Source organism: Lathyrus oleraceus, chromosome 7 (assembly GCF_024323335.1).
Source record: "Lathyrus oleraceus cultivar Zhongwan6 chromosome 7, CAAS_Psat_ZW6_1.0, whole genome shotgun sequence".
NCBI lineage: Eukaryota > Viridiplantae > Streptophyta > Magnoliopsida > Fabales > Fabaceae > Lathyrus > Lathyrus oleraceus.
Window position 1 is genome coordinate 336,923,991 of NC_066585.1, and position 22,125 is coordinate 336,946,115.

A 22,125-nucleotide genomic window follows, 5' to 3' on the forward strand; every position below is an offset into this window, starting at 1 on the left:
CCAAAAGCTTTAAGGTCTTTTGTTATCCAAGGGAGAAAACTCAACCTAAAACCACAAATCCACCATGTGAGGATAACTTCAACATGCTAGTCAGGGGTTAACCCTATAATAAGCATGGAAGACTCATTGTCCATCACTAAGGATATAGGTGAGTATTACATCTACCTCAAGGATAACTCAAACCTAATAGCTAAAGGTTAGGAAAAATTTGATTAAGAAGGTGGCCATTGAAACCACAAAAGTATTTGAATGAGTTATATTTACCAATGAAAAGTATATACAAAATATGGTCAAAGTTGACTTAGGATTCAATTCAAAATAAGTGTTATGAAAAGAAAGTTTTGAAAATCAAAAGCATAGGGCTTAGGTTTCTAATATTGAAAACAAGTGTTAAATGTTTGCACAAAAGTTTTGGCTTGGGTTAGAGTGGAGGGAAGAAGAAGAAAGGCTAAAGTCCTAAGCATACAAGAGGTAAGGGATAAGAAGAAAAACCACAAATGTAGTTTCTCTCTTGAGATCATATTGATGATCCAAGTAGCTCCCATCCTTTGGAATAAGCAATCACATAAGCATAAACTCAAGCAATCAACAATCAAATGAACCCTTGGAAAGCTCCTCAATGTATCTTGGATCCCTCTCTCTTAAAGGCTCATGATAATGGTTCCTCAATTTGGCTCAATATTGGAATCCCTAGCACAAGACCACGCACATCAAAAAGTTCTATAAACAATCAAACAATTGACAAGAGGGATTTTAGAATATAGTCCTTTCAATGTTCATCTTCAAGCTTTAAGCATTCTAAAGGCATGAGGCCTAGTTGCTCTTTGACATTTAAGCACTCTAAAGGCATGAGGCCTAGTTGCTCTTCAAACTCCACTATCTTGGGTAAAGTCCTAAAGTCTAAGTCCATTTTGTCCAATTCTTTGCATTTGGTTCACAACAAACAGACAAACACAAGCACAAAAGATATATACACAATTATATGTGCTCAAGTGAGCAAAAGGCTAATTGCATTAACTTAAACATGTGCTCAAGTGAGCAAAGGAAAAAGCAAATGAAAAATATGTACAAGAATAGTAAATTGCATAAATGTAAAGTGCAGAAAGTAAATGTTAATGGTTAATAGTTAGTGTTAGTAGTTAGTGTGCCATAAGGCAAATTTAGTGCTATGTTAAGCAATCGTAATTGGACTTATGTAGAAGTCACAACTATCTGAGGCCGGTCAATAATAATGTAGGCAACAACACAAGCTAGAAGTCTTGATTAGTGAACCAAGTTCCAACAACTTGCCATGCCAAAAGGAAAAAAGAGAATTGATCTTGTATTGGTTTAAGTCCTTTGCATGATTTAGGAAGCAACCTATCCTTAATGCAAAGCCATTCACTTGATCATTTGATCAAGATGAATTAGATTTGAATCAAGGAAGATTAAACCTCCCTAATTAATGGTAACTTATCAACCTTCAACTCATTGATCAAAAAGAAGAAAGAAGAGTAAGAAGATGAATAATGGAAAATGGAAGAATAAAGTGCATTAAATGAAATAAAATGTACCAATCAACAAGTGTTGACCAATGAAATTGAGAATCATGGTCAAACAATCAAAAACAGAAGTGAGATGAAGATTGGAAGTCAAGAAATGAATAACATATTTTTTGCATTTTTTAATATTTAAAATAAACTTGAATTAAAATATTAAAGAAAGGTCAAACTTCAAAATCACTTCAAATCAACTTTGAAAAGTCCAAGTGATTAATCCTAAGTTCAACAAGGTAAAACAAAGTTTGACAAAAAATTTCAGCATTTTTAAAAGTCAGAAACTATTTTTAATCAATTAAAATGAATAAAAATAACCTAATTGAACTAAAATCTCAAATAAATCTCAAATCAATTAAAAAATTGATGAGAATATTTTTCATAGATCCATCATTATTCAAAGAGGTTAGGAAAATATTTTTGTATTTTTTGAATATTGAAAACTATTTAAAATGAATTAAAAATAACCAGAAAAGAGAAAATTCACAAAAAATATCAAATGACAAAATAAAAAATATTAAAAATCATTTTTTGAAACTAGAATTTAAATGGAGAAGAATGCAATTGGTCCCATATTTTTTGGAATTAAAATGAAGAAGTTATGAATTTTTGAAAATAAATGGAATAAAAGAAAATAAAATGAAATTTAAGAAAATCAGAAAAACCACAGGCGTCTGATCAAGCCTCATTAATTGACGTGGCTGATCAGACGGATGTGAGATGCGCGCTCATGGTGAGTCCAAGTCAAACGCGTCACACCTGGCATTAAAGCAAGTAATCCAAACACATGGCTGAGATTAAAACGTGGGAGATGCATCCAATGGTCCAAATTCAATCTGGCATGGTAGACGGTGGCCAGCGCCACCGTCTTCTCCGACGAGCATACAAGCTCCGGCCAGAGTTGCAGGTCCTCCAAACTCAACCAAAACTCACGATCCATATATCAAAATGAAGCTGGGGTGATGTACATCACCCCTGTAACCTTGAATTGTAATCAAACTTTCTATGGAATAAGAAATCTAAGTTGGAAGATTCAGGTACATAAATTGCAGTTCATTAAAACACAAAATCAAAGCCACCACTAGCTTGCCTATCAAGTGAGGACTTCAGAAAACACATTGGCCAGGCAAATAGATCAAGGAACAAGGAGATTCGAAGCAAAAACCAGTTGAACCATACCTTTGGATTGTGAAGTTTTGAGCTACCTTCCTTGATTCCTCTTGCTAAACAAAACTTCTATGGAGTGGATGATGAAGGTTTAGGAACTTTAGATCTGAAGATTCAACCAAATTCAGTTGAATTTCAGATCTGAAAATGTGAAGAAATGTGAACTAGTTCCTTTAGGTATGGCTAGGGATTCAATTGTGCAGCATATCAGACGCCTTCAGGTTGAGATTTGATGGAGGTATGCACCTTTATTTATAGTTGGAATTGGCTGAGCGAGTTTCCTCGTGTGCATGGCAAGTGGATTTTCCTTGCATGGTATTGCATGATCATGTAGAAGGCCCAAACTCAATTACATTTGCATGCTGATGACCAAACAACTTGAAATGAACGTGTAATTGGCAATGCATAAGCTTGTGCATGGAATTCTAACATGTTATGCATAATTGAGCTTAAAACTTCACCTCTTCGAAAATGCCACTTAGACAATCCAAACATAAGCATATGGGTAATGGTTGGAAAGGTATTGACATAAGGAACAAATGTTATGTTGGACCAAAACTCATTTGGATTATGGAAATTTATGAAAACAGGCCATGAAGTTCATAGTGCAAAACATGCCTTTGAGAATTTTGCCAAATTGGTCCAACTTCAAGCCCTTAGGTTTTGATGATGCAAGCCACAAATGGAAACACTTCCAACATTAAAGTTGTAGGTCCTTTCAATACAATCAAAATGGACTTAAATTTTGCATCATTCGGATTTTAGATGAAGGAGTTATGGGCACTTGAAGTTGGACTTTTTTGCCTTTCAATGCATTTGGTCCTAAGTGACCTGTAATGTTTTGCATTATGACATGTATTGCTTTTGATATTTTGAAATTTTGTTCAAAATAACATTTGAAGTAGACATCTTATGATTTCCAATTCATTTGATCCCACCTCAAAATCATAAAAAATGAATGAGTTATGTTCTTGGGAAGTTGACCCAAAATTAGAGTTTCAGTCAAAATGACCTATAATGTCTTGGAATGGGAGATGACCTTCCAAGCTTCAAATCAATTTTTGATGAACATGAAAGTTGTTCATATTTTCCTTAAGAACATTTCTTCTTTTGGTATCATCTCCATTTGACCAATACATAAAACGTTAGGTCTCAGTGCATTTCAAAATAGTCAGATGAATTGACTGATCAACTTCTCAAGTCCACAACTCATATCTTGATGAATTGATGATTGAGGACACTCAAATAAGTTCAAATATGCATTAAATGATGAATTAAAGAACTTCCCTTGATTGTATTTGACCATGGGCTGAGGTTGCTTCATTAGCAAGGCATTGTGGGTGATCAGATGAATTAGGGTTTCCTTGAGGAACAAACCTCAAACCCTTTGACTTGCTTTGATCAAAATGATGAATTGAGATACTAGGGAGGCATATTTTATGGGTAAGAGCTTTGGGAACCATTGCCATGCTTGTCTTCATCTTCTCTTGGCCATATCTTTGTACCAATGATCTCCTAGGAGCTTTTAGACCTTGTGATTGCTCAAGCTACAAACAAAAGATGTTAGTGACATATTTTTGTGCTTTTGGTTAGTGAATAAAATGAGAAAAGCAATGATATACAATTCAAGCATACTTGGTGATCTCAAACCACTCACAAGAGGTCCCACTCAAAGGCAAGGGGAACCAAGATGCTTATGATCCTTGAGGCTTTGCAAATGCAATGTTATGATGCCATGAGGAATCTTAGGGACAAAATTGGGGTCTTACATACAGGAATAGTTTCATTGCATAAAGTCGAGCTATCAACATTAAATGAAGCACTGCGTGGGAGGCAACCCACGGTTTTCGTTTTTATCTTTTTCACCAAATATTATTTGCGGTACATTCAATTATTTTGATCACTACTAACTTAAGTCATGTCTAATATCAGGCTACTTAGCATAGACTAACATTTCATACTAACTTTAGAGATGGAGTTAATAGATAACATGGAGATTACTTTCAAAAACAAAGACAAGAGGCGGCGTTTTGAGGTTCTTGCTCAGAGAGAGATGGAATTATCCGTATACCGTGTTGGACCTACCCTGACCACTTTAGGAATTAGAGATAGTGTCATGTATATGCTTAACCAGATTGGTTGGGAAAATTTTGCTGTGAGGGGAAGATATATCACCTATCGTAGGCTAACCCTTGAATTTCTAAGTTCTTTCTTCTATGACCCTAACAGCGGGTTCAGGTTTAATAGAGGCCTAAATACCTTTAGATTATTCGGGAATAACTATTTTTTTACCCACCTTGAGATGGCTAACCTTCTAGGATTCCTCAGTCGCCTGGATGTATTCATTGAAGCCCAAGAAGATATGTTTATGAATACTGCACTGTTTATAGTGGGGGGAGTATTTATTTTTCCTTGCTTTCTTGTTATTTTTAAAGTTATTCTTTTTCTTGTTATTATTTATACATTTTTTCTTGTAATGAAAATTTTTCATTTTCTCCATTATTTATTGAAATTTTCATTTTTATATTCATTGTTATTTTTGTTATTTTATGCTTTTAATTTATAGTTCGACCGAATTTCTCTATTCATTTTACTAACAACATCACTTTTAAATGCCTCAAAAATTAATTTTTATATGTCCAAGGCCAATGGCGTTCTCTAAAAGCCTCATGGCATTCGCCATGAGCATCAATTGAAAAAAAACACATTTAAAGCTAATGATGTTTGCCATTAGCCTAATGGCGTTCGCAATTTACAATAACTAGCAGTAGCACGATTTAACTACCTTTGGCACGATTTTTCAAACCTTTCACCTTCCAAAATCCATTATTCCTCATTACTCTCTTAACTTTATCTTTCCACTACCCCTTGATTTTCAAATCCCTCCATCTACTACATTATTCCTCTTAAAAAAAACCCTCATTCTCAGCTAAAATTTTATCTCACTCCTTTTCCATCCCTCTCATATGCGTATCTGATTTCCTTCCATTTTCTCTCCACCATGCCTCCAAGAGCAGTAATAACAAGAGCAATAGACTACACGAGGAACATTTTTGGAGAAGGCGTCGAGGGCGAGGCACAAAGAACAAAGTATGCTAAGTTATTCAGTCGTGAAGTTACGCCGACAAGGTACACCGATGAATCCGTTTTGCATAACTTAGGCTTGATTGGTAGTGTTAACTAGATGTTGGGGAACCTAGGAATGTCACATTTATGCACTTTAACTAGTCCTACCTATGTTGGGCTTACTTAAGAGTTTTTGAGTTTATTTAGTTACCAAACGTCGCTAGGCTATCAATGCACCACATGCACTGTTAGGTTTAGGATGTTCAATAGAAATTATGAGTTTAGCCAAGACCGTCTTACCGACTTTCTACAATTCCTGCATGGGAATGGTTTGGCATGTGAAGGACCCTTAGAAAGGGACTAGGCGGTAGATGCTTTTCGCTCTTGGAGAAGTCTCACTGGTGAGGCCACCAATGATTGGGAAGGCCTAAAATCCACCTCAATCCATAATCCGACCATTCATTGCATGCACCATATTATAGCTTAGACCCTCTTTAGTCGGGTGAACAACGGAAAGGTAAATTCAAAGGAGTTATACTTTTTACAATCCAGGGTAATGAGGGTAATTCCTCTGATGATGATATTGATTTGACCCTCCTATAATTTGAATGCCGCAGAGTGAACAACGGAAAGGTAAATTCAAAGGAGCTTAGAACCTCTTATAATTTGAATGCCCCAGAGTCTGGCCATAACATTAAAATCCAGGGTAATGAGGGTAATTCCTCTGATGATGATATTGATGATATAGATCATGATGCTCCTAAGCCTCCCACACATCCATAGCCCATGCACTGAACCTGAATGATAAATTATTTACACTGGCACCCCTTGATACACCTTTCTTAGACTTGGATGCCTGTCGTAGCATGCACTTGATTAAGAAAAGACAAGATTGTAGCTACCATTTGATGGTTTGGAACCGCACTGTTAATAGTATTATTTTACCCGATTCTGCATGCACTAACGTGTAAGATAGGAACAATTGGTCCTATAATTTGAATGCCCCAGAGTCTGGCCATAACATTAAAATCCAAGGTAATGAGGGTAATTCCTCTGATGATGATATTGATGATATAGAGCATGATGCTGCTAAGCCTCCTACACACCCACACACCACACACGACACCACTGATACTTTTGCAAGTACGTCCTTCGGACACCAATTCCATGATGGGAATGACTATACCTCCATCAGGACCACACTCAACGATGTCCTCCGCAAGATGTGACACTGTAACACCTTAAATGTCGAACGTGAGCAGCTGATCAGAGATATGCATAGTCAACATGTTGACATGATAACACAAATTTAGCAGCTACAAGAGCACCAACATGACTATGTAGGAAGGATTGAGCATAAAATGCTGGGTCTTGTGGCGGTAAATTCATGACCATCAAGCTATGGATAAGCTTAACTTCAACAAAACCAGAGTCTCCACCGCGCTTTTATTATTTCCAAAGGAAAAGATAAAAGTACGAACAAAACCCAAAGATAAGAATTTTTCAAATCAAAACTAATAAAATGCCAGAGATTACAGGTAAGGGGGTTAGTTACACAGAGGGAAGGTGTTAGCACCCAAAGTATCCTAGGTACTCCTAGGGAGCCCTTTTTTCTGTGTTTATGTGTGTTTGGTACAAAAGATGTTTGAGAAAAATAGAGTGTGGGGATGGGAAAAGAATTCATTGATTATATTTTTGTGTTTGACAAGATCTTCAGACTTGTTCTTACGTATCAACAAAAAAACGAGGGATCAAAACCTCGTAGTTCGTGGTAACAATTTCAAAATGAATGAGTTGCTTTTAATAAAAAATTTTAACAAAAAGGGGCACAAAGGGGCCAAAAGTTTGAATGAGTGTTAGTTCTTTTTGTCTTTTGAAATTTTAAGTCAAATATGGTTAAGTTCATTTACAAGTTTGATTTAAGAAAAGAGTTTGAAAATTCAATGGCATAAGGCCAAGGTTTCTATTTAAAATAAGGTCTTAGTTTGAAATCACAAGCAAAGAAAGTTTTTGGAAAGGGGGAGAGATTTTGAAATTTAAGAAGTGGGAGGAGATGAAGAGACTAACCCTAAGCATAAAATTAAAATTTAAGAGTTGAAAAGATCTGACCAATGAGATGCAATCCAACAGACAAGAATGTCAAATAGAAAACCCATTTTTCCTTTGGACTTTGAATCAAGCAATTATCAATAAGCAATTAGCAATATCAGACATCATAAAGATCAAGGTATCAAATAAAGATGGCCACATCCAAGCAATAAAATCCCATAGCTAGCAGTGTTCTTTGTCTTCTCATGTATCAAATGAAGTACTCCTTGATCATCTCAAAAGAAAGGCATCAAACACAGGATCAAAGTAACAGTTGCATCAAGACCATGTAGTAGATAAGTTCAAGTGGATCCCAATACTTGCATCAGATGAAGGTTCAATTCATAATAATTTGATCTCAAAATGTTGGCATTGGCCAAGTCCTTTTACATATGGGATGTTGCCTAATCCTAAGTCCAAAAGTTCAGATCAAGCTCAACAGTCCACCAAACATTTTTTAGGGTTTTTGTTGTTTATTAGGTATCTTAAGGTCCTAAGACCACAAGGACAAACAAAATACACAAACAAATATATACAATCATAATATATGGCTCAAATGAGCAAAGTGAAAATGGCATAAACATAAACAAGTTAAATGATATGTAAATGACAATGAATGGTAAATGACTAGAAATTAAATTGCATAAAGTAAATGACTTGAAAGTAAAGCAATATTAATAAGAGTTAGTCAAATGTTAGTTAAGGTTAATTATGTTTTAGTTGGTGTTTTGCTTTTCAATTGATTAAGTCATTCTTTAGAGAACACTCAACCATCTATTCACAAGCATGGATCCTTGAACCAAGACATCTTCCATAGGAAGGAAAAAAGGCCAAGTTTCAACATAATACCATGAAAGATGGGCGACTTACAATATCACTTACTAGAATGATATGCCTTTAGGGTCAAATTTAGCTATGTGTTAAGCAATCGTAATTGGACTTATGTAGAAGTCACAACTATCTGAGGTCGGGCAATAAAAATTTAGGTGCTAAGGCATGTTAGAGATTTGGTATAATGAACCAAACTCCTAAAACATACCACACACTTAAAAGAAAAGATCAAAAGGGATGAACGTATCTCATCCCTACTTGTATTGGTTCATCTGGCACAAGGTCATTGATGAACCAATTAGCTTTATGATATTGAGATTTCATTGGTCAATGAAAGGTATGGGAAAGAATGGGAATGAAGATGAAGTGGGGAGGGGAATGATGGAAATACAAATTGGTCATGGGAGGAATTTTTCCAAATTAAAATCTTTCATTCATTTTGGGAGATGAAATGTACATTTCATCAATCCCCTAAATCCAATGATTTTAATCCAATAAAAGTAAAATCAACCATGATCGAGGCCCAAACAAATAGTCAAACATCACAAGGCCATAAAAATGACTCAACATAATTTTCATACAATTAATCAATAAAAAATCAAATTAAAAAATGCATTAAAATTCAATTTAATTTAGTCAAAACCTAAAATCTCTTCAAAACAACAAATAAATGGCCAAGAGATTTATCCTAGGTCAAACAAGGTCAAAGGACCTCGGACAAAAAAATTCATGATTTTTGAAAAGTCAGAAGTATTTTTAAACAATTCAAAATATGCAAAAAAAACATTTTATTCATGAAAAATATCAAAATTAACCCAAAAAATAATTTAATTTCAGAAAATAAAAAGAGAAAAAGATTTAAAGATTTTTGATGAAAATACCACACTTTTTGTATTAAAAATGAAATTAATATGAATTAAACAAAATAAATGGATTAAAAGAAAAATCAGAAAATAAAAAAGAAATTCAAAAAACCAAGGGCCATCAGATCTCCCTCATTTGTTGAGGTGGCAAATCTAATGGCGAAGCGCACACTTCCATCATGTTCTGCAGTCAACGCATGTACACGCGTGGTAATCAGGAAGAATGGCTCAGATTAAAACGTTGGACCAAGATCAGATGGTTCGTGTCATGCCAACACACCACCGGAGCCCTAGCTCCGGTCATCTTCTCCGGTGAGGACCACCAGACCGGTCCAACCAAAACTCCATGCAAAATGAAAAATGAATACACTAATTTAAAGATAAAATGCCCACGAGCACGAATCTGACCTCCATTTCCTCCAATTCCAAGTATATTGAAAGATACATAGATTTGAAATTTGAGGTTCATGATCTGAGTTGCTTCGATTTGACCTCAAAGCAACTCAATCTTGTTGCCTACATTAGTAGGACTTCAGCAAACCAAAAATCATAAAGAATAGTGAAGAATTAAGAGAGAATCGAAGAGATGAAATTTCTTAATTTTCACCTTTGAGTTGCTTCAAATTTTCTTGATCTTGACCTGGATTTGCTTGATTCCTCTTCCTCTTGCTTGCAATGATCAATTGAGATGAAAAGGACAATGAATTCTTGGAGTTTGATTTTCAAAACAGAAGGTGAAGTTCTGAGCTCATAACACTTGTATTTATAGCCAATTCAAATGCTTTCTACACACTTTCTTTTGAAATCCAAAAATAGCAATTGCATCATACAAGCTTGCATGGGCGTGTACAAAGCCCAAAGAGTGATTGGAAAAGGTCCAAAATTATTCACATGTAATGATGAAAGCAATTCATTAAGCCATGCAATGTTGAAATGGAATTGAACATGAGAATCCTCCAAATGGTACCATGCATTTCACCCATGTGCAAGTCCTTTAATATTAATCCAAATGAGATGATCTTGGATTTTTCAAAAAGGTGAGATCAAGGGGAACAAATTTCATGTTGAAAACGTTTACATTTGAATCTTGTATCATTATGAATTTTGAGGTGGAAGTTTTGAAAATCAAACATATTTGAAAATTTTCTAAGTACCAAGTCAAATGTTTACTTCTTCCACCTTGAATAACTTTTGTTATGGACTTCAAATGGAAAAACTTACTTCATAAAAGTTGTATATCTTTCAAACATATTCAATTTGGTCACAAATTTGACCTCATTTTGATTTGGCATGAAGGAGTTATGTATTTTAGAAGTTGAGGAAAATCACTTATTCAATGGTAATGGCCCAAAATGACCTATAATGTTTCCTTTTGGCACATGCATTTTCAAGTTGAATTTGAACTTCCTACAAACATAAAAGTTGAAGAGGACATCTTGAATTTGATAACTGAATTTGAATGGCTTTCATATCATAAAAAACGGGCAAGTTATGGTCTTGGGAAGTTTACCTCCTAATTAGGGTTCAGACAAAATGACCTATTGTTTCACCATAAAAAATGACTCTCCAAGAAAAAATAGATCTTGACATCAACATGAAAGTTGTTTGTAATGTAATTATGAGAAATCTTTATCTTGTAATAATTTTCATATGACAAAAATTGTAGGAGATAGGGTCTAAGGAATCCCAGTTTTGACAAGTTGGCTTTCTTTGATCAACCACCATGAACCATCTTGCAAACTTGATATTATCTTGATATTTGGGACTCATGGAGGATCATGTATGTGTAAGATTATGTAATATTAAGTATCCCATGAAATATTTGATTAAATGTTGAAGAAACTTGTTGAGGAAGTCACACAAGATACCCAGATGAATTAGGGCTTCCAAGGCAAACAAGCTTCAAATTCTTGATGAATTCTAAATGATAAGTGAAGATCATGGGGATCCATACATGATTTCTAGAGTCAATGTAAATCATATCTTAGTTGATCTCCTTACATTAAGAGTCTTAAACCATAGGTATGAGCTTAATGAGGCATTGGTGGATGCACACACTACCTACAAAAGCAACAAACTATACATTGACATATTTTTGGTATTTTGGTTAGTAAATAATGAAAATCAAAGTATGATACAATCAAAACGGCTTGGTGATCTCTCCCAATGCAAACCCAATGAATGAGGGGTAAGGAGGATGCCAAGGTGTGATCCCAAAGCCAATGCACATGATGAGATAGCATGAGGGATCTTAGGGTCAAAATTGGGGTCTTACAGCTACCCTTATTTAAAGATATTCTAACTGAGGATGTGAAGGTTTAAATCTTCATATCAACTCAGTAGAATGGACTTAAATAACAACATATAAAAACGAATTTTGATCCCTATGAGACCTCATGATGCATATGATATTAATGTTAAGAATAATCTTTGTGGGAAATATTGCCACAAAGGAAAAGAATCCGGAGAGACTGAAAGTCCAAAGGAGCATAATGCATTCTATAAGGAACACTCGCCTGGGAGACATAGACTCTAGGGAATAAAAGTTGTGCGTAGGCCAAGCTACAACTTGAAAATTGTCGGAGACAACGAAGGAATTCCATGAAAATAAATCAATGGAAGGACTCAGTCGGGGATAAGGGAAATCTATAAAGGAAATGGGTACATCAGAGCAAGACTGAAATACTCAATTCAAACAGAGAATTGGCGACTTCACTGAGGAAATACGCGCTCAAACTCAACTGGGGAAGAATGAACTTCAACACAGGAGTACCAGAATTACATTATCTATTACCGGTTACTGGGTAGGAAGATAACATACTTTGACATACAGGCATCCATTACTGATTAGGGTAAACATATCAAGGATGACCCGCTGAGAAAAAAGGAGGTGTATTCATTACCAGTTACTGGATAAGAATAGCCTACTTAGGAAAACATCTAATAGGATTTACAACTACCGGTTACTGGGTAGAATACCAAAGAGAGAATATATGTCACCTGGTTAAAGTGAACATATCAAGGATAAACTCAAAAAGGAAGAATATTCGTCATCGGTTAGGATGAACATATCAAGGATAGACTGTCGGGGGAAAATAGGAATTATATCTATCATTTACTGGATAGAATACCAAAGAGAGAATATCTGTCACCGATTAAAGTGAATATATCAAGGATAGACTCAGCGGGGAAAGTAGGATCTACAACTACCAGTTACTAGGAAGGAGACTGCAAAGAGGAGAAAATCTATCATCAGTTAAGATGAACATATTAAGGATTAAATCTCTGGGGCACGAAAAGTAGGGATTACAACTACCTTTTTACTGGGTAGAAAACCATAAAGGGGGAATATCCTTCATCGGTTAGGGTGAACATATCAAGGATAGACTGCCTGGGGACACGTAAACAAAACGAATCCGCTAGGGAAAACATAGGAAGTAGATCACTTTTACCGGGTATTGGGAAAAAGTAAAATACTCAAAAGTAGAGAAGAATATTACCAGTTACTGGGAAATAGACTCTCGGGGGACCAAAAGTATCTATGTAGGTAAGAGCTAGAAAGAAACGGTCAAATAATGACTCAATCCAATGAGGATATAACTCAGGGGGAGTAGTTCCATCCAGATAATTAACTGTGGAGGAAACTGAAATAATAATCATCCATGAGGAAATAACTCATTGGGGAAATGAGAAAGGTTAAATTCTTTCTGCTTAAAGGGGTCGACACTCTATAATTGAAGGAAGACAGACACACCAAACCTGTATGGGGAAATAATGTCACAAAAATAGGGAATCAGAATAATGAAATCAAATACTATGAAAAATGCATAATGAAATGTCTGATGTATGAATATGTATGTATATAATTGATGATTATGCTGACAAAACTATCGCAAAGGATACAAATGTCACCGATTTGATTCATCGCTAGAACACTTCGCTGTTCTCGACAAGATGGAAACAATAACTGGAGAAACATGTCGAGGATGGATGAAAATCACCTGGCTCTAAATATCTCAAACTTAGCTGGGGAAAGAGAGAAGATCTACCGAGGATCTGAACTGTCAACATTGCGGGGAATTTTAGGTCAACACCATATCAAATGGGAGACAACCTCACAGGGGACTAAATAAAACATTGCTCAGAATCATCACTGTCAGGAATCAGGAATGAAATCCACCAAGACTTCAGGAGGTAAAACTCGGTACGGGATCTGAGTCAAACTGTTGCAGATGTGAGCCTATCAATCAACTGCGGTAGTGACCCAAGAACTCAGCTGGGGAAACCTGACTTACTGTTGGGGAGGAAAAAGTTACCAAACCAACCGCTTGGGGAACACCAACAATGCTTCGCACTTTAAGACTCACTTGTTCTCAGATTGTTGTTGATATTCTTTACTGAAATTGATCGCTTTTTAAAGTAATTGCTTTCATATTTAAGAAAAACGATATTATTTAATTTATTTCAAAATTATCATCATAAAATCCAATTCTATTTAGCTGAAAAGTGAATAAGAGTAGAAACAATTGGATAAAAAGCTCAACTTTATTTAATAGAATGGTAGTCTGTAAATGACAAGACTCCATAGATCTTTACAAAAGTTGAAAATGGTAATATACATCGAAAAAGGATACATTAAACACAATGATCATTAATCCCTCTACCAACTTCAATATACGTTACGCTCTTGGCTTTGATTCAGAATGATGAATCAGAACTGACTGACTTGCTCAAAACTGCTCCCATGATTGGGGATCAGCTGAATGCAGTTACTTGCCATAATCCCTAATTTTTGCCTAGATTTCCCCAAGGTGGGGTACTCAATCTATCAGGATGAATTTTCTATTTTATGTCTCTAACTTTTGCCTGGATCGCCCTTTCGAGTTTTCAATCCACCGAGACGCTCATTTTTGCCTAAGCCGCCCTTTCGAGTTTTCAACTTAGCGAGTTGTTCTTTTCTTTTTTAGGCGAAGTATTTCTTGACTTCATCAGCATTCACAAGGCGAGTGAACTTTTCACCATCCATAGTTGTGAGAATCAAAGCACCACCTGAAAAGGCTCTCTTAACAACATATGGGCCTTCATAATTAGGAGTCCATTTGCCCCGATTATCTGGTTTGAAAGATAGAATCTTCTTGAGCACAAGGTCACCTTCTATAAACTCATGAGGCCTGACCTTCTTATCAAATGTCTTCTTCATTCTTTGCTGATATAATTGATCATGGCTCGTGGCAGTCAATCTCTTCTCTTCAATTAGGTTCAACTGGTCATATATGGTCTGGCACCATTCAGCTTCTGTCAACTTGGCATCCATCAAGAAACGCAATGATGAGATCTCAACTTTCATGGGGAGCACAACTTCCATACCATAAATAAGAGAGAAAGGGTTTTCTCCTGTTGAAGTATGGACAGAAGTACGGTACCCATGCAAAGCAAATGGGAGCATCTCATGCGAATCTTTGTACGTCACAACCATCTTCTGAATGATCTTCTTAATGTTCTTGTTTTCAACTTAAATAGGCACATTCGTCTTGGTTCTGTAGGGAGAAGAATTATGATGTGCAATCTTAAAGTCTTTACAAAGAGCTTCCACCATATTGTTATTCAAGTTCGATCCATTATTAGTAATGATCTTACTTGGCACACTATAACGGCATATAATCTGATTCTTGATAAACCTTACAACAACTTGCTTGGTCATATTTGCATATGACGTCGGTTCAACCCACTTTGTGAAGTTATCAATAGCCACCAGAATGAAACAAGGTTCGTTCGAAGCTTTGGGCTCAATCGTATCAATTCCCCACATGGAGAAGGGCCATGGAGAGGAAATGGAATTCAATACTGTCGGAGGAACATGAATCTTATCTGCATAAATTTGACACTTATGGCATTTCTTCACAAACTTGCAACAGTTAGATTCCATTGTCAACCAATAATAACCTGCTTTCAACATCTTCTTTGCCATAGAATGTCCATTGGAATGAGTACCAAAGGAACCTTCATGGACTTCAGTTATCAGTATGTCTGCTTCATTTCTATCCACGCATCTGAGCAAATCCATATCAAAATTTCTCTTATAAAGCACATCACCATTCAGGTAGAAATTGCCAGCTAATCTTCTCAAAGTCTTATTATCTTTTAAATATGCCCCAAGTGGGTAAATCTTACTTTGGAGGAAACACTTGATGTCAAAATACCATGGATTTTCATCTTTGACATCTTCAAGAGCAAACACATGAGTTGGCCTATCAAGACGCATCACAATCAAATTGGGAACTTCATTCCAAAACTTCACCACAATCATTGAAGCCAATGTTTCAAGAGCATCTTCCATCCGGTTTTCATCTCGAGGGATATGATGAAATTCAACCTTTGTAAATAAAGTTAAAATCCTCCTCGCATAATCTATGTATGGTATCAAACCGGGTTGATTCGTCTCCCATTATCCTTTGATCTAATTCACAACCAAAGTTGAATCTCCATAGACGTCAAGATATTTGATTATGAGATCAATGGCCTCTTCAAGCCCCAAAATGTAGGCTTCATAGTCAGCCATATTGTTTGTACATTTGAAAGTTAATCTAGCTGTAAACGGAAAATGAGTGCCTTGAGGAGTAATAATCACTGCCCCAATTCCATTACCATACTGATTAACAACTCCATCAAATAACATGCCCCAACAGGAACCAGGTTCTGGCCCTTCTTCAAGAAATGGTTCATCACAATCTCTTATTTTTAAGTACCAAATCTCTTCGTTAGGAAAATCATACTACACTGACTTGTAATCTTCAATCGGTTGGTGAGCCAAATGGTTAGCCAAGACACTACCTTTAATTGCTTTTTGAGATCGGTATTCAATATCATACTCTGATAATAACATCTACCAACGGGCAATCCTCCCAGTTAAAGCAGGCTTCTCAAAAATATACTTTATTGGATCCATTTTAGATATCAACCAAGTAGTATGATTTAACATATACTGGCACAGACGCTTAGCAGCCCAAGCCAATGCGCAACAAGTTTTTTCAAGCATAGAATACCGAGTCTCACAGTCGATGAACTTCTTACTGGGGTAGTAAATTGCATATTCTTTCTTTCCAGATTCATCTTGCTGACCAAGAACACAACCCATACTTTCTTCAAGCACAATCAAATACATGATCAAAGGTCTTCCTTCACTAGGCGGAGACAAAATCAGAGGCTCGAGCCAATACTCTTTGATACTATCAAAAGATTTCTAGCAATCTTTGGTCCAATCATAAGACTGATCTTTCCGAAGAAGCTTGAATATATGCACACATGTGGCAGTCATATGCGATATAAATCTTGAGATATAAATCTTTTCGAAGAAGCTTGAATATATGCACACATGTGGCAGTCATATGCGACAAAACCTCTAACTTGCTCTCAGTTTTGGGCGCATGCATCTCTTGTATTGCTTTGATCTTGGTAGGATCAACTTCAATACCCTTCTCACTGACAATAAATCCCAACAACTTGCCAGAACGAACCCCAAAAGTACACTCATTGGGATTCAAGCGGAGTTTGTACTTCCTCAAACGCTAGAATAACTTCAACAAATTCTCAACATGTTCTTCTTCATCACTTGATTTGGTAATCATGTCATTAACATAGACTTCGATCTCTTTATGCATCATATCATGAAAAAGAGTGGTCATAGCTCTCTGGTACGTCGCACCAGCATTCTTTAAACCAAAAGGCATCACTCTATAATAGAATGTTCCCCAGGGTGTAATGTATGTGGTCTTCTCCATATCTTCAGGTGCCATCTTGATTTGATTATAACCGGAAAATCCGTCCATGAACCAAAAGACTTTGAATTTAGCTGTATTATCTACCAACATATCAATGTGTGGAAGAGGAAAATCATCTTTCGGTCTAGCTTTGTTCAAATCTCTATAATTAACACACATACAGACTTTTCCATCCTTCTTAGGAACAGGCACAATATTGGCCACCCACTGCGGATATTCAGAGGTTATAAGAAAACCAGCACCAATCTGCTTTTGCACTTCCTCTTTGATATTTACCACCATATCAGGATGAGTCCTCCTCAACTTCTGTTTGGCAGGCGAGCATTTTGGCTTCAACGACAATCTATGCTCCACAATCTCAGAATCCAAACCAGGCATGTCTTAGCCAAGCAAACACATATGAATATTCTCGAAGAAGATCAACCAACCCCTTCTTAGCCTCTAGACACAGTTGAGACCCAATGTTGACTTCCTTCACATCATCTTAGGAACCCAAGTTGACTAGTTCAATCTGCTCTTCGAACAGATGAATGGCTTTTTTCTCATGCTCAAGTAAACGAGATAATTCATCATATATTTATTCATCATCTGTCTCTTACTTAGCCTCAAACACAAGGAAATCAAAGTTTGGAGAGGGAGTAGGATCATTGTATTCAATGGGTTTGGGAACCAACCTGCATAATGATTTGATATTTTGATTTTAGAGAAGTGAATTATGACGAAACATTATGCAGATGGACAATTATTATTTATTGATGTTCTTTGTGATTACCATTTTCAGAAAAGCAAAAATTAAAAATAAAACATCATAGATGTGGATGAATAAAATTGTATTTCATTGATGATAATTGAAATGCCTAACAATGTTCACTTCTCCTTTAGGCATAAGAGAAGGATTTTTCTTTAAAAAATGAATAAAAAAATTACTTAGATCGATGAACAACAATAGGAACATCAACATCAACCCAATTGTTGCAAGTTTGGCCATGCGTCACAAAGTTGGCACAAGCTTCGTCTTCATCGTCCTCAACCTCGATCACAAAAGATGAGTGTTGATCATTACCATGAATGAACCCTCCACTGCGGAAACTCAATTTTGACGTTGTATGTCCCTAATTGAAATCCCAATCCGGCCCTATTCTTGTTTTTAGCAATCTCTATCACACGACCCCACTAATCAGTGTTGACGGTCTCAATGGCTTTATGAGCATCCTTCAAAGAAGACATGGGTGCCCCTATTTTCTTCACTTCAGCAATAGACAAGGCTTGGAACGGAGTTCCAACCTCCTCCTCAGCTTCAACATAAGAAAAGGATGACAAATGGCTTACTAAAAGCGCCTTCTCTCCACCACCACCAACAAGCTTGCCGTTCTTCACAAATTTAAGCTTCTGGTGTAGAATAGATGTCACTGCTCTAGCCTCATGAATCCATAGCATTCCCGATAAACAGCTATAGGCCGGGTGGATATCCATTACTTGGAAAGTAATTTGAAAATCAGTCGGAGCAATCTTAATTGGAAGGTCCATTTCACCAATGACAGTTTTACGAGAACCATCAAACGCTTTGACAATTACGCCGTTGTACCTCATTGCGGCACCTTGATAAGAAAGTTTGGACAGTGTTGACTTCGGAAGCACATTCAGAGACGAACCAGTATGGACCAACACATTGGACAACGCGTCCTCCTTGCAATTCATTGAAATATGGAGTGCCAGATTGTGATTTCTACCTTCCTCAGGAAGCTCTTCATCACAAAAACTCAAATTATTGCAGGAAGTAATGTTAGCAACAATGTCGTCAAACTTATCCACAATTACATCATGTTCAACGAAGGCTTGTTCGAGTACCTTTTGCAACGCTTCTCGGTGTGCCTCAGAATTCATCAATAGAGACATCACTAAAATTGTTGGTTCTTGTGTTGGCAGCAATTTTGGTAAAACCTAGAGTGTTCACAAGTTGTCACATGTGTTGTCTTGACATAAGATAACATGTACCTGCAGGATGTTTAAAATGTGATTATGCAGGATTTTACTGAGATGTTAGACCCGATGTCATGATATCTGTATACAGAACATTCAGTCTGAATGTTATGTATTATGTGATTGGGTTTTTAATGCCAAATTATGTATGATTGTTGAGATGATTGAACATGCTATCAATCAGTAATTACAACGAGATGGACTTATTTTCCAAAGAGACATAATCAACTGTCATGAGAAGATATGAATGGAAAATAGTTTTAGGGTTTTATGATGTCCAAGCCCAGCCAAGTGCTTCTATGAAAAGGACATGGAAAACCTGATTTGAGCCACAAGAAATAATGAACGAAATATTGAGAGAGAATAAGGGTTTTATGTCTTGTGTGGTCATGTGAATTGTAAGCCATTCAATTCATCCATAGATGATTGAATTGGCCTGATTTTTGAGTTGTAATTTGTCCACTCTAAGATTTGAAGCATGAGTGTGTGTCTACTTGATTGAAGGTTTTAAGTAATATCAAGTATGTGTCTTTGAAGAGTGTCTTCTTTTCATTGTAATTCTTGTTTTATATCACTGCTGTGATTGAGGGGGAGTGAGTAGGATCTCATATCTAAGAGTTCTTAGGTAGAAGTCACACGGGTAGAGATTAGGTGAAAAGACTGTAACCTGAAGTTGTTTATTGAGAATCTTTGAACTGATTCTATTTAGTGGATTTCCTTCCTGGCTTGGTAGCCCCCAAACGTAGGTGAGTTTGCACTGAACTGGGTTAACAATTACTTATGTCTCTTGCATTACTGTTCTTTATCTTTGATCCTGTTTGTATTGTTTTGTTATTAGTGTCGTGACATTACTTTGACATCTCATATCTGATACAAGAATTTCAATTGGTATAAGAGCAGGCATCCTGCTCTGGTTCTGGGGGAGATCTAGGGACGTTAGTTTTTGGTACTATGGAGAGAGATAGAGGATCTGTTCACAGACCACCTATTCTGGATGGATCCAACTATGACTACTAGAAACCTCAAATGGTATCCTTCCTAAAATCTTTGGATAATAAGGCTTGGAAGGTTGTTTTAACAGGCTGGGAACATCCAATTATTACTAAGGATGGAGAAGCTACAACTGACAAGAAGGCTGAGGAACAATGGACCAAGGAGGAGAATGATCTAGCCCTTGGGAACTCTAAAGCATTGAATTCTATATTCAATGGAGTAGATAAGAATATCTTTAGATTGGTAAACAACTGTGAAGTGGCTAAAAATGCTTGGGACATTCTCAAAACCACTCATGAAGGCACCTCTAGAGTAAAGATGTTTAGACTACAACTTTTCACTACCAAGTTTGAAAATTTAAGGAGGAAAGAAGATGAAAATATTCATGAATTTCATATGAATATCCTTGGAATTGTTAATTCCTCAGGAGCCCTGGGTGAGAAGATGTCAGATGAAAAACTAGTGAGGAAAATACTCAGGTCACTCCCTAAGAGATTTGCCATGAAAGTGACAGCCATAGAAGAGTCTCAAGATTTTTCTAATATGAGAGTTGATGAGCTAACTGGATCCCTCCGAACATTTGAGATGGGAATGTGTGATGGATCTGAAAAGAAAGTCAAAAGCATAGCCTTCATGTCAAACACTGATGAGAAAGAGGAAGAAAGTGGTCAAGATGTTGATGAAGATCTAGCAAATGATGTAGCATTATTGGGAAGACAGTTCAATAGACTTCTGAAAAAGATGGATGTAAGGTCTAAGGCAAATGTAAAGATCATCTCATCTGACATCAGTAAATCCAATAATGCTGGAAGAAGAACAAGATCAGATGAAAAGCCCAAAGAAGGAAAAGGAGTTCAGTGCCATGAATGTGATGGGTATGGACACATTAGAACTGAATGTGGGACCTACCTCAAGAAACAGAAAAGGAGTCTTGCTGCTACCTAGTCTGGTGAAAGTGAAACAGAAGAGTCTGTAAAAACTTGTGACTGCCTTGACTAGAAGATGGGGTTCTGATGAAGACTCAAGTGATGATGAAGTGACCTTTGAAGAGTTAGCCACTACATACAGAAAGTTATGTCACAGGAGTGAAGAAGTGTGTCAACAAGTTGAAAGTCAGAAGAAAGTGATAGTACAACTGGAGAATGAGAAGGCAGAACATTTGGAAACCATCTCTAAGTTGAAGACTGAAGCAGTATTCTTGAATTTTAAACTAGATGAGATGACCAAGTATGTAAGAATGCTAAACAATGGATCTGACACCTTAGACAAAATTCTCCAAACTGCACAAATGACATCAGACAAGTCTGGCATTGGGTTCAATGAATCTAAACCTGAGTGCAGCCACACTGGTAGCAACCCAAAGTCCAAACCTAAGTGCAGTCACACTGGTAGCAAACCAGAGATGTCACATCATATGTCACAACATCATAAAGGAAGACAGTAGAAAGGGAAACATCAAATATGGAGATGTCATTACTGTGGAAAATTTGGCCACATAAAACCATTCTGCTATAAGTTGTATGGCTATCCTAGTCCTTCTCATCATCAACCTAAACACAAACATCACATACCTGTCAACAAAAAAACAATGGGTTCCTAGGACTGATGTTACAAGTCTGATAGCTCACACTTCCTTTAGAATTTCAGCCAAAGAAGATTGGTACTTTGACAGTGGGTGCTCCAGACACATGACTAGAAACAAAAACCTGCTAACTGGCATTCATCCTCATGCCACCAGTTATGTAACCTTTGGTGATGGAGAAAAGGGTGAAATCAAGGGGATTGGTAAGCTTAATTGCCCTGGAGTTCCTAATCTTGACAATG